Here is a 14164-nt window from a genome sequence, read left to right on the forward strand (position 1 = left end):
CTTCTTTTAGAACTTTATTTTTATTGATTAATTTTTTATGTTCTTCCATGAGTTCTAAAAATGCATCATGTAATTCATCAATAGTAAAATCACATTCAAGTTCAGAATCTACCTCATCGTCATTGGCCATATGACATATTTGGGCCGTCTCTTGATGATCTTCCTCTTCCGAACTTGACTCCTCACTTTCACTCCATTCAGCCATGAAGTTCTTCTTTTTCAGTTTTCTTGCCATCCACTTTAATTCCGGGCAATCTATCTTATAATGCCCGGGCTTGTTACACTCATAACAAATAGGTGATTCTTTTTCCTTTTCTTTGTCCTTACCCTTTTCTTTGCTTGAGGTACCTTTGAAGAAGGATTTCTTTTTATGAAATCTATTTTTACCTCTCATAAATTTTCTGAATTTTCTTCCAAGCATAGCCATTCCTTCTTCATCAAATTCATCATCATCATCTGAATCTTCCGACTCAGTTTGTTGTTTTGGAGTGGTTGACTTTAGGACAATAGTCTTTCTTCTCTTGACCTCATCTTCTGAATTTTGCCTCATGGTCAACTCATGAGTCATGAGTGATCCTAGAAGTTTCTCTAATTGTAGTGTATTGAGGTCCTTAGCTTCCTGAATTGCAGTTACCTTGGCCTTCCAAACTCTTGGTAGAGATCTGAGAATTTTTCGCACCAATTCAGTGTTAGTATAAGATTTTTCTAAACTCTTTAGCCTATTTATAATTTTAGTAAAACGAGTAAATATATCAGTTATGGACTCAGTGGATTCCATTTTAAAAAATTCATACTTATGTACTAATATGTTTATTTTTGACTCCTTAACTTGATTAGTCCCTTCACGTGTGACCTCAAATTTGTCCCAAATTTCTTTTGCAGAGATGCATGTAGATATTCTATTGAATTCACTTACATCTAATGAACAGTAAAGTACATTAATTGCTTTTGCATTTAATTGTGCTAATCTTCTATCACTTTCATTCCAATCCATTTCTGGTTTGGGTATGATAGTGCCCTCTATACTAATTGTGGATGTGTGAGATCCTCTAGTAATGATATACCACAATTCATAGTCTAAAGCTTGAATGAATATCCTCATTCTAGCTTTCCAGTATGTGTAATTTGTGCCATTAAATAGAGGAGGTCTATTTGTGGATTGCCCCTCACTCATAGAACATCCCACTTGGGTTGTCATGATCTTTAACTCTTGATTGTGAGATCAATAGTACTATTGGAGTACCTTGCTCTGATACCACTTGTTGCCCAAGGTGACAAGCCAAGAGGGGGGGTGAATTGGTTTCTCTTAATTTTAACTATCTTACTTATGTTAATTAATGAGTTAGTGGAATTAAAACAAATCACAATACAAACAACAAGAAGTATAGTGGTTCGGTGCTCTCCTAAGCACCTACGTCCACTCCCCAAGCGACCCCTTGGGAATTCACTATAATCCTGCGGATTACAGTTGGATTGTTTTCCGGGCTCACAATCCAAAAACCTTTACACTTTGGTTTTTCGGGTTCACCAAAAAGCTATGTTGGTTTTACGGGCTCACCAACGAACCTATGTTGGTTTTCCGGGCTCACCAACGAACCTTTACAATTGGTTTTACGGGTTCACCAATCAACCTATACCGTTGGTTTTGCGGGCTAACCAACTAACCTTTACAAGGAGTTTAATAAACAAAGTAAGAAGATTTAAGCTCCTAGATGAGCAAATATAATAATATAATCTACAAAGAAGAGTTTAGAGAATAGTTATCGCTTGATGTGACTTCTCTCTTCTTTGTCAAGGATGCTTCATTCTTCAAGGGTGGAAGGAGCTCTTAATGACTCTTGGAATCTGCTCAACCACTTTCTTTTGACTCTTGAATGAAGCACTTGGATGAAGAAGATTAGGGCACCTTGTCTTTCTTGGGTACTCTTTGATATTTTGCAAAAAGGATATTCTCTCTGATGAATAGTACCACTTTAAATAGTTTCCTTCATCCATTAGACAAGCCCCAATGGTTAGAATTCAAAAACTAGCCGTTACTCACTGTTGGAAGGACAAAAAGTACTTCTACAGAACTAGCCGTTATGCTTCCCTCCGTGCTTGGGTCGACTCAACCTTTTCTTGGGTCGACCCAACTTTCACTTGGGTCGACTCAACCTTTTCTTGGGTCAACCCTCTCAGAACCACAGAAACTTGTAATTCAGCCTTCCTTCACTTGGGTCGACTCAACATTTTTTTGGGTCGACTCAAGGTTCAGTTGGGTCGACTCAACTTTTACTTGGGTCGACCCTCTCAGGGTTTCCAGAGAACCTATTCTGTCAATGTATTCTGTCACTGCCTTTGGGTCGACCCTCTTAGTGTTTGGGTCGACTCAAGCTTGGGTCGACTCAACTTCCTCTTGGGTCGACCCTCTCAGTGTTTCCAGAGAACTGTTTTCTTGAGGCTTGAGAGGCTTGAGGTTTGGGTCGACTCATGCTTTCCTTGGGTCGACCCAACTACTGTTCATCCGTGCCATTTTTGCAGAAGTGTGCCAGATGCTTTCTTTATGTGCCGGGGTCGACCCAATCAACCTTGGGGTCGACTCAATCCATACTTTGCTGCAACTCAAGGTTAGATTCATCCATATAAACAATGAAATGCATCTTTATCTTATTATACGAATATAATGAGAGTAACAGACTTATAAATGAAGTATCGAATTAAATTGTAACATACTCTTGATTATTGCTTTTTAATCATCAAAATAACACTATCATCCTCAGTAGTCCTTTCACTTCTTACTATGTGATTGGAAAATCCATTTCTTAGGAATAGGCTCAAAACAATATTGTTTACCTCTATTTGATTTTGATGAGCTCAAAACACATGAGCACATTTCTTATTGTACTAATAAATTTAAGTGAGAGTTTCAGAAGAAAATATATAAAAACTTAAGATAAATCCATTAGAAAAAAGGTTCAAAGGAATTAAGATGAGTTAAACATTTCGTTTGAACCTTATTTGCACTTGGACTGTCCACGAGACGTCTTCCATAGTGGATGAGACGTCTCTGGCACTTAAAAAGTGGTCTGGCATGCCCTCGAGCCGACTAATGACTAAAGAAAGTTGACTCCCACAGAAAAATAGAAGACTATCTCAATGTGCCAGTGCACGAGACGTCTCCCGCAGTGAAGAATAGTATAACTCTTTTCTCCGGTCAGAATGCGAGACGCCTCCTTCAGAGCGCAAGCTGTCTCCTTCAGAGAAAAGATAGAAAAGTATGTTTTGCAAGCTGTGCGCGAGCCAACTCCTACAAAGCACGAGCCGTCTCTCGCAGATGAAAGCAAAGACTCAGTTTTAATGAGGCAGAGCGCGAGCCGACTCCAGACTGTTGCGAGCCATCTTCTGAAAGAACAGAAGTTCAAATTTGAAGAAGCCATGCACGAGCTGACTCCTGACTTACGTGAGCCATCTTCCACAGGACTAACAAAAATTCACTTCTGAAGAGCCCGATCTCAAGTCGACTCTAGACAGACTCGAGACACTCCAACCTAAGACGAGCCGACTCACAAAATGGCCAAGACGTCTCAAATCTGCTGGCACTCTAATGGCTAGTTTGTCAGAACTTCCAGAAGTGGCAGAACGGCTATATTATACCCCCTAACGGCTATTGCTCTAGTAGAAGACTATAAGAAGGGGTGTTTAATAGTTTTTCAAAAGAACTTAGTGATCATAAAGAGCATTTAAGAAAAACATCTTAAAAGAGCATTCAAGAGCCATTCAAAGCAAAAGAGAAAGAAGAAATGCAGCCACCAAGGTGGTAGCCTAGTGGTACTGGGCGGGGATTCTAACCTCATGGTCCCAAGTTCGAGTCGCTGCGGCGACGATTAAAATGTGGCTTCAGCCACTGCTTGGACATAAGGTATAGGACCGCTCTTGGACCACTAGTAGCCGGGGTGGTGCCAGGTATGACGTACTCACACTTGGAACTCGAGCCAGAGCCTAGAGGGGTAGCTGAGCCGGGCCCATGGGTGGGGAAGGCATGAGTAAAACCGGTCGGGGTGCCCAACACACGGCCATTTCTGTCCGCATTGAACATTCTCCTGGCGGGGCGGAGGCCCAGTGGGGGCTGCTACGCAGGGGTGGGCTTGTCCCTTCCTCCCCCCTACCCCTTTTTTTCAGCAAAAAAAAAAGAAGAAGAAGAAGAAATGCATCTTGAGTGAATTTCAAAGCTTCCTCTCCAACTAATGCTGCCTCAATGATCCTCAACTTCCTGTGCAATCAGAAGAGGGTCAAGTAAAGGAGAAGCCAAAGTTCTTCTAGCAGTGATCCTTGTTTACAAGACTTCTTTCCTTTACTCCTGGTATTTTGATTGTTATATCTGCTTATGTAAAGAAGCTTGTACTTGTTTAAAACAATCTTTTCATATCTTATAACTTGATTCAATCAGGAGATTGAATCAAAGGGTTAAGACATTATCCAAGCCTGTGAAATGGACTGTGTTCAACCAAGTTTGGTTGGGGTTTGGTTCTAGTTTGTAATACAGGAAAAACCAACTAAAGTCTTATCATGCTTTTGATACCTTTTGGACTATCTAACCCAGTACCAAACTCTACTAACAAATTAGCACTCTTAGGTTTGGACCTGAAACACTAGAGCAATGAAAACGTTTGCAACAACATAAAGAGAGAATAAATTCTTAATAGGATCCAAGAGATTGCCAACCTTGATGAGCACCTAGAGGGTCTATTGCAACATGAAGAGGTTCTTAGATATTAGCACTCTGAAAGGCAATGCCGAACTGTTTTACCTGTTTAACTTAATTCAACCTCTTGTAGGTCGCATTAGGATATGTGTTTAATAAAATGGTCGAATGTGGATCTGGATTTTTAATCTGTTTAATAAATTGATCAGATTTAGGTTGATAGATTTTTTATATATCCTGTATCCGACCCGATCTGTATCTGCTTCGGCCCAACCGGATTGCCACATCTGTCTCCAGCCTTCAGCGTAACTTGGTTACAAGCATGCGACAAAATACCACTTTCTTTAACAAGATGGCTAATTTATTGGCTTCGTAGCAACTGGTTTACTACTTTGGTAATTGAGCATGGAGCACTTACTAATGCCCTAGACATCACCAAAGAGTTAAATTCTTTCTTCCTAGAGCTTTATTTTAACCTTTCTAGTATAAACCCTTCTCCCTAAACTGGCAGGTCTTATACCTGCTTAACCTTCACTTTTCTTTCCTTGAAGCTGATCAAACAAGCAAATTTTGACCTTCGCTAGGAGAAAGTGCCAGCCTTTGATAGTTTTTGCTTCTCCTTCTACCAAATCTTTTGGGACATGACGAAAGGTCTCCTTGCTCTTTACAATTTCTTCTATGGCAATGGTATTGGTATAACAGATTCAACTATGCTTTTATCACTTTGCGTGCCAAAAATGGAGCATCTTGAAATATGACTTCAGACCAATGGTTTTGACTCATGGTATTCTCAAAATCATGTCTGAGTCCTCGCTACACGCTTGAAAACCATATAATGCACGGACCTTATCTGCTCTTCCCGGTGAGCATTTCTTCATAACCTTTTATCCTGGATAGTTTCATCTCAGCTCGTGAGATGATCAACTATTCGAAATCGAGAAACCTTAGTAGTGTTCTCCTGAAGCTTGGCTTTGAAAAAGCTTTTGGGAGATGGTTTAAACCATAAAAGAGGTTTGCTCAGTCCCATTCTCTTCAAGGGGCAGTTGGTAGGTTTAATTACTGGCCTCGGTCCCAAGACTGTTGGTGAATGCCCTTGCTCGCTCCAATTTGCAGATGATACCTCCCTATTTTGCATAGACTCGACAAAGTGTCCAAACAGTTAAATTTTCTTTCATTCTTTCAAGCTTATCTATGGTCTCACTAGCAACTATTTCTGAATCTGCGTGAGTTATGGTTGGCAATGGCCATAGCGAGGGTACATTTTTCATTGCAAATTGGAGGAATTGCATATAATTATCTGGGCTTGCGTCGTCATGGTCGCCGCTTTTCCAAAGACCATTGGCATTCTCTAATCAACAAGGTTGACCAGAACTTGCAGGATGGAAAAGCAAACTACCCTAGGAGGATGTCGCATGCTAGTGAACTCAATTCTCTCAGTGATCTTGCAGTGCTCCATGTCTCTATCTTTTGTCTTTCCCTGCTAGTTCATCAAGCACCTAGATCACAACCGAAGATGAGTCGCATAATGTTTTAGGCGGTCATTGTCTCATCAACTAGAAAAAATTGCTGTAAACACAAAAGTCTAAAGAGGTGCTAGAGATCAGAGATCTCAAATCAATGAATCTGCCCTCCTTGAGATATGGAGACTGAGACTTTTGCAGCCGTCAACCTTGCCTTGAAAACGAATCATAACTCGAAAACATTACCCAAGGGAACTCATTGTCTCAAAATTTAGATATATCAAAGCATCTGCCTCTGCTTTCTAGAATTCTGTTGTGCAATGCACAGACAATTTTAGCTTAACAATCACCATTGGGACTGGCCTAGGCTCAGATTTTGGCTTGACCCATGGCCAGGACCCGTTCGTAAACTTTTCCCTCATATTGGGCACAGCTGCCATCTTCAAACTATTTCAACTTCTCCATCCAATCCATAATAACATTAATTGTGAGGCACTTCAAGTTCGAACTGCTCGATCAAATCCTAGTACTTAAAACTCATGTGGCACTTCTTCCTATTGGGTTAAGCAGTTGTAATCGACGCCGCTGCCCCAGGAAAATCCAGTTGTTTGCTTGGTTGCACAACAGAATCAATGAGTTAACAAAGTGCAATACACTTCAAAAGATGATTAGAAATTAATTGATGTCCTTCAAATGATCCTAATTTTGGTGCCATGCTTGCTATATTAATCTATAAAAGTAAAATAAAATTCACTATGTTAACGAGGCACCGTAGAACCGTATATATACATACATACTGCACAAGTTACATTGGTTTAATTGTTGTACATTACTTAAAATGTAAGTTAATAATTTACCATGCCCTATGGAATATGATCTCATGCACTAATACCATATAATAATAGAGAATAATAATCTTGATTACAACATGCAATAAATCTCAATGAGAAATTTGATTGCATATTAATTATTGGTAAGCGCTTAACTACCACCAAATCATATGTCTCATCATAAATTAATGCATCGTGACACGGCACTGCACCATCAACATGCCATGTGGAATGAAGGAATTGGTGCAACCAATAAAATTGATGCAGTACTTATTGGAATTATAATATAAAGTGCCAACCTCTAATTGAGGATTAAAAGCTTTTTCCTAAATCAATTAGACCACAAATCTTAACTACGAACACCCAAACATATCTTCAACCAGTGCTGTTGAAATCTTAAACTGATTTTAGGTATAATCTTGAGGGCATCCCAATGTTCTCTATATGTCCATCTAAGAAGTCTTACTTCATAAGAAGTCTTACTTACATGTCAAAAGATGATCCTCTTAGTGGAAATTGTGCAAATGATCCTTTGACCTAAGATCACCATAGTATCTTGTGTACATAAATCTATATTTTGGTTTACACTCATTCATGACAATAAGTTGTGTACGAGGTCTTCTGGATATGGTGGATTGTGTACGAAGGTTATGAGAAGGTCAACAAGAAATTAATCACTTCTAGTAAAAGAAGATCGCATCCTATTTATTCTAATCATATGATAATTCAAGGAGCCTTTGATCAAAGCACAATGAAAATTAGAAAGAGTTTCTAATATTTCATAATTCGAATTATCATTAGAAGATTGAGAAATATATGAATATGAAATTGAGTTTGACATATATTCATACTCATATACATATTCGGGATGCAATTTGATTAAAGGATTGAATTGCACGATAACTTGCCACTGAAGGGTATTTTTGGTATTTCCACCAAATTCCATATTTTTCGGGTAGACATGACACGTTGCTAGACGTCAATCTTGTCTTATAGGTTTGATCGAATTTAACAATCATACATCATGCATAATCATTTGATTGAACCAATTAAGGATGGCTCTGATACCATTGTAGGGTTCTAGCATGTCTTAATGGGCAGCAGAAGCTAGGGATTTTAAAAAATTTCTTAATAAAGTCCCTTAACATGAAATCCTTATAAGCCTAGATCACCTTAATGGTAACAATCTAATAATATATAAACATAAATGTAAAAATAGAAGAATACCTCTAACGCTAATCCAAAGTGTACAATCTCCACGAGGCATCCAAGTGTCCGCCCTCCAATGGTGATCCACACGAAAACTTGATCAAGACTTTAGCTCCAAAAACTTTTGATCCTAAATGCAGAATTCTTCTAAAGAACTCAATTGGCTTGCTTTCTTTCCTCTCTAATTTTCTTTCACTTTCTAAAATTACTTCTAATATTTTTGTCCTAAAGAAGAACTCCTTGTCTTGGTTTAGGACACCTTAGAAGCAATGCTAAAAATAGACACTCTTTAAGAAAAAAGAAATGAGGGAGAGAGAGAGAGAGAGAGTTGGATTTGGTTTCCGATGATTAGAAAACACCGGGAGCATTAGAAAAATAGATTCCTTCCTTAATCTCATTAAGGAAGAAAATACATAATGAATAAACCAAGAAAGGAGGCTTATAATACTCATTATAAATCTCATTATTCAATCCTTCCTTAATCATAATACTCCTTTCTTGTTCAAACCTGAAGTGAAAAGGATTTTTTTTTTTTTTTGAAGATAGAGGAGGACCCATCAGGCTTCTATTCAAAGTAGTGATGTGGTTGAAATTCAAATATTCAGAAAGGCTCATTGGAGTTGTCCTTCTAGGCTCATAAAAAAAGCTGTCCACATTTATTATTGCAATATTTCTTCCCAATCCAAACCAATTTGCATGTGAATTCCCTAAGTGAGAAGGGGCGGGGTGTGAGGGCAAAAGATTGATTTAAGATAAGTTTAAAATTCTGCACACATTATCTGGGAGAATGACTGATTTAGAGAGTATTACTATTTAGATTGTTTCTTAATTATGGTATGCGTGCAAATCTAGGATATGTGAGAAATATTTTGGCATTTGTAAGGGAACATTTCTTTATGGGTGAGTATGGTGGGATGTGAAACCAGGAAATTGGGGGAGAAGAATCATGATCTCGATGGTAATTCTTTCCAATACAATCCAATCTGCATGGGGACTCTCAAAGTGAGAAAGGATGGGACATATAAGGAAGAGATTGGCTTGCAATATGTTTAGGATTCATTACTCATGGGACTTGTATATAGGATAATGGCTATGATAATGCTTTAAGTCTCCGATACCCAACCCCATACCTGTAACATACTTGTGTGGGTTTAGGTCAATACTCTTGGGATGGGATTTAGAGAATGGGCATGGAATTAATATCTAGATCAGTAGCGTTACTTAGAGATGATTAATATATAGATCACTTTCAATCATGGTGTGTGTAGATATGGGATTGGAGAGAGATTAAGGTGATACTGATGGTGGTGCATGGAAATTAAAGAAGGACATGCCTCATGATTTTTTTCCTTTATTTTTCAATCCTTCTTATTGTATTTGGCTCTAGAATGACTCTGAGATATAATTTATAATGACCTGTTAGCTGTTACACTTGGTAGACCCAACTTTATTTAGTTTCTAAGCAGAAACATGTGAAAGGCGTCTTTAGAATACGAGCTTGATGCTGAATAATAATTGCAACAAATAAGGTATTCCCTCCTGCTTCTAAAAACTTCACTAGTTCGTAAAAAACTTTAGGATGCTTTTGTGTTGTCCTAGGGGCAAGTGCTGCAATGGATACTATATCAAATTGAGGCATAATTGATATTCATACATACATACATACACATACATATGCTCATATCTATGTGTATGTGTAAAATGATGTCTAAGGATAAATGAGCCATTGTGAGAGGTCGCAAATATTTTTTCAGATAGGAACGCCGACGGATAAGCATAGATTAAAGTGTTAATAAATTATAGATTAAAGTGTTAGATAAAAACAGACCTTAGGGGATAAGCATAGATTTTTCAAACTATTGGATATAAGTATAATTTACTTCTAATTCTAGGGAGCTTTTTATAATTTACTCATCACCCAGGGATAATTTTGAATTTTTATATGAGGTAAACAAATTTACTAATATCGTTAATTTAATTGGGTGTAAGTGTAAGTTTTACAAACTAGTAGGTATACATATAATAAACGTAAATATTAACAGAATTTTTGTAATTTACTCAAACTTTTTTATAGGCACCGGGATATGGTCAAACCAATGGATTGAGCTTGAGTCTAAAACGAAGAGCCAAAAACTATTTATGTTCGGTCACGGTAAAGTGTGCCCTTTAATCTCAAATCATCGTCCAGCATGAGCTTTTCAAATCATCTATTTTTTAAATTTAATATTTTAACTAACAAATCTTTACATTAACACTTTTTATTTTTATTATTTTTGGATTTATCATGATATCGGTTAAGATTTTGATCTCCTATAATCCAACGCGATGACATTTATCTCCATCTTTCAACAACCTCAATTCCTATCTCCATCAAAGCCGGCAAAATTCTTCAAAGGATTAGAACTGAATTCGGTATCCAGAATCGAGGAAGAAAGAAAATAAGTAAAACAAATTCAACTGCCGACGAGGGAAAACTTTTCAAACCTCTCCACCTCTTCCACGCCTCTGCTATAACCGTAGAACCCTTAACTCGATCTCCATGTGAAAAACCCCAAAGCCCTAGCCTCTCGATCCTCTCCATCTCACTTCCATGGGGAAGCGCTCTCGTATGTTGAGGTCCTCCAGCTTCGGGGCGGCCAGTCCCCTCGACAAGTTCTTCTGCCGGATATGCCATTTGAATGCTAGTAGTATCTCTTGAATAAATGGGTATGCCAAAGCTTGCGTGGTCCAAAGATGGAGCAAACGATGAGGTCTTAAGAGGGAAAGATTCCACGAGTCCAAGCCAAACTGTGATCCATCCAAAGACTCCAAATCTAACACCACACCACTTCACATCTATCAAGCTATCATTACAGACCCTAAGTCAAATGGACTTCGTCATCTGGTGTATTATGGCCACATGCTTGTCATAACAATTCACAATCCCGTGACTGACATACCCCTTTCAGTGTCTCGCAATTAATATGTTGCATGTTATCCTATTAACAACCATTTAGTTTGAGCTTCTCTCTTTCTTATAAGAAATATCTGATGTATTTTGAGCCATTATAACAGAAAAAATGAATGGTAATTGTAATATGACATTGTTATTGATACTTGCCTATGCATGCATACATACACTATAAAAACAAAGGTATAGTTTATTGTCTATAGAAAGGGCGGTCTAGTAGAAAAATGTAAGTCATATGCATGTATATGTGCATTACATTTAAAATAAAAATTCTTTTTAGTATCATAGTTGATGAATTAGACTAGGCAAATTTCATTCGTTAAATTCTAGGCATAATCAAGAAATAAAATACATATTCTTAAATGATCAGAAATGCCTATATAAAATAAATACGAATAAAGAGATAACCGATAAATCAAATGAAGTATATACAATGCATGATATGTATATATGAAGTATGTATTCCATAAACATTGTTCTTAGGGTTTAATTTCAATGTATTGTAGTAAACCAATGGTGTAAATCTTTTTTTTTTGGCCCCTTCTCAATTTTCTTCTGATAGGGGACTGGGCATATGGAACAGTTAGGATGGACTAAAATAGTCATTAACAAGAATATAAAAGTAGAGAATAAAAAATGTGTCCTTGTCCATCCCAATTTTGGGAGATAATAGGTGTCCATGCTCATCTTGCGTACCATTTTCTTCCTGGAATGATATGGTGCCGTCAAAATATGCTGGTACCATCGGAACATGTTGGTAGCATCGGAAAGTGCCAATACTGTTGGAACATGCTGGTACAATTGGAACATGCGAATACCGTTGGAACGTGCCGATACTGTCTGGACTCCTTGGTCCAAACATAATTTTGAGAAAACTTATCGAAGATATTAGCTTAGGATATGAAGCAACTAGTCTTCTAGAAACACCAAAGGGAAGCTACACAACGGGAAAATGAGTTGGAATGGTTGAAATCAAGGGAAGAAGAGACTCCTTTCTTGTTCAAACCTGAAGTGAAAGGATTTTTTTTTTTTTTTTGAAGATAGAGGAGGACCCATCAGGCTTCTATTCAAAGTAGTGATGTGGTTGAAATTCAAATATTCAGAAAGGCTCATTGGAGTTGTCCTTCTAGGCTCATAAAAAAAGCTGTCCACATTTATAAGCTGCAATATTTCTTCCCAATCCAAACCAATTTGCATGTGAATTCCCTAAGTGAGAAGGGGTGGGGTGTGAAGGGAAAAGATTGATTTAAGATAAGTTTAAAATTCTGCACACATTATCTGGGAGAATGACTGATTTAGAGAGTATTACTATTTAGATTGTTTCTAAATTATGGTATGCATGCAAATCTAGGATATGTGAGAAATATTTTGGTATGAAGATAATCACTTGTGTGGACCCTATTTAGTTATATATAATGAGTTCCGGATTCCGGCGAGAAGAGAGGCTGATGAAGCTTGGAACAGGGCACCTGGGAGCTAGAGAAAGAAGGGGGGTTTGGGGGGTGGCGGAGCTCGGCTACGGCGACACGATGGCAACCGGAGGTGAGGAAGAAAAGATGAGGGAGCTCGGTGGTGTTCCGTTGCAAGGGATGAGAGGTATTTGAATGATTTCAAAATGCTTTAAATTCGGTCGGCAAAAGGATAAGGCCGACCGTCGATTTTTGCCAGCCCGATTGCTGTGGCCTTATCCAACAGTCGGAGGATCGGGCAGAGGAAATTTTTTGGTTTTTTTTTTTATTGGAGTTGATGGGCATTGCTGGCTTCAATTCGGAACCGGCCAATTGGATCGATTCTCGCACATACATATTACCACCCTTCAATTCTATATTATTATTAGTTCTTAAAAGCTAGCATGGCCATGAATGCGGAGGATATCACTAGGGTGCAAATAGATCAGACCGGATCGGAATATGAGTGGCCTCGACCCAATTCAATTTTTTGTTTGGGTCCTAAAGCTCGGGACCAATTCAAGAGTTGAAGACCAACTGATCGATTGACGTGCATGTGCTTGTAATAAATAGGGTCACAAGGAGGAGGGTTTCAATGCCAATTCTCAACCAATTCCTTACATGCCTTCGTTTAAAATTATAAATATTTAATAGGCTTTTATGATGAATTAGGCTCATTAAATAGCCAAAAACAGCTGTTTCATTATCACACAGCAAATGCATGATGAAAAGTAGTCGTGACTACATAACCACAATTCTTCTATGAGTGTAATAGATTGACGTCTGATAATCTCATGTGGCTATATGGTTCTAATCCAAGTGTAATAGACTGGGCGACATCCCCAAAAAACAGGAGCCATGTTGATTTCATGGGGCATGTTGAGGTGCCGAGACAATGAGGTCACAATGGTTAACAGCCAGGTTACTAAAAATATAGCTAATGAAACCAAAAGCATGTACCATGATAGAATACACATCATCTAGCTAAAACTAACTCATGCATGCAACAGCGGACACAAGGTACTTAAATTGCATGAAATCTTCAAAGTGCTTTCCGCCTAAAGTTTAAACAGCCAGCATATGTATGCTTCTTTAATTTGACATTTACCAGGAGACAGGTAACACAATGCAACAATAAAAAGCACCATGCTGTTTAATACTGGCCATGTTAAATGTATGCTTCTCACTGAGAAATGACCCAATGGAGGCCACTCATCCGGTAGGGAAGCAACTTCAAAAACATAAGAAGCGAATGAAGAATGTGATGAACTACAAGACATTCTTTAATTGTAGGGCCTATAAGCAAGAGTCTAAAAGTTGTTAAACATACAATGGTGAAGACTTAAAAATAAGACATTATGCTACTTAAATTGCTTTTCAAGTTACCATAAAACAGACGTGCATATAGAAGCAAGGTGGGAAACAGCATGCATCTGGTGATGATTAGTTTAATCAAGAAACAAAAGAGAAAGTGCATGTCTGTCTCATGGCCAGTCCCAAAAAGTAATGGCAGCAATGTTGCTCCTCCAGGAGCTGGAATATGAGACCGTCATCCAGTGGAGGAACTTCCTGAAAGGATTGAACTT

The 14164-nt window shown here is 38.1% G+C and overlaps 1 non-coding gene across 1 annotated transcript; it reads right to left on the bottom strand.

The window, feature by feature from the left end:
- Window positions 1-13678: 13678 nt before the first annotated feature.
- LOC148714576 (small nucleolar RNA snoR137) lies at window positions 13679-13810 on the bottom strand. The gene has a single exon (XR_015975965.1). It is a non-coding gene; the product is annotated as a small nucleolar RNA snoR137 (small nucleolar RNA).
- Between the last annotated feature and the right edge of the window lie 354 nt (window positions 13811-14164).

The sequence above is a fragment of the Phoenix dactylifera genome, chromosome 2 (assembly GCF_051530095.1).
Source record: "Phoenix dactylifera cultivar Ajwa chromosome 2, Ajwa_hap1_PhDact_Kaust_v1.1, whole genome shotgun sequence".
NCBI classification, from domain to species: Eukaryota; Viridiplantae; Streptophyta; class Magnoliopsida; order Arecales; family Arecaceae; genus Phoenix; species Phoenix dactylifera.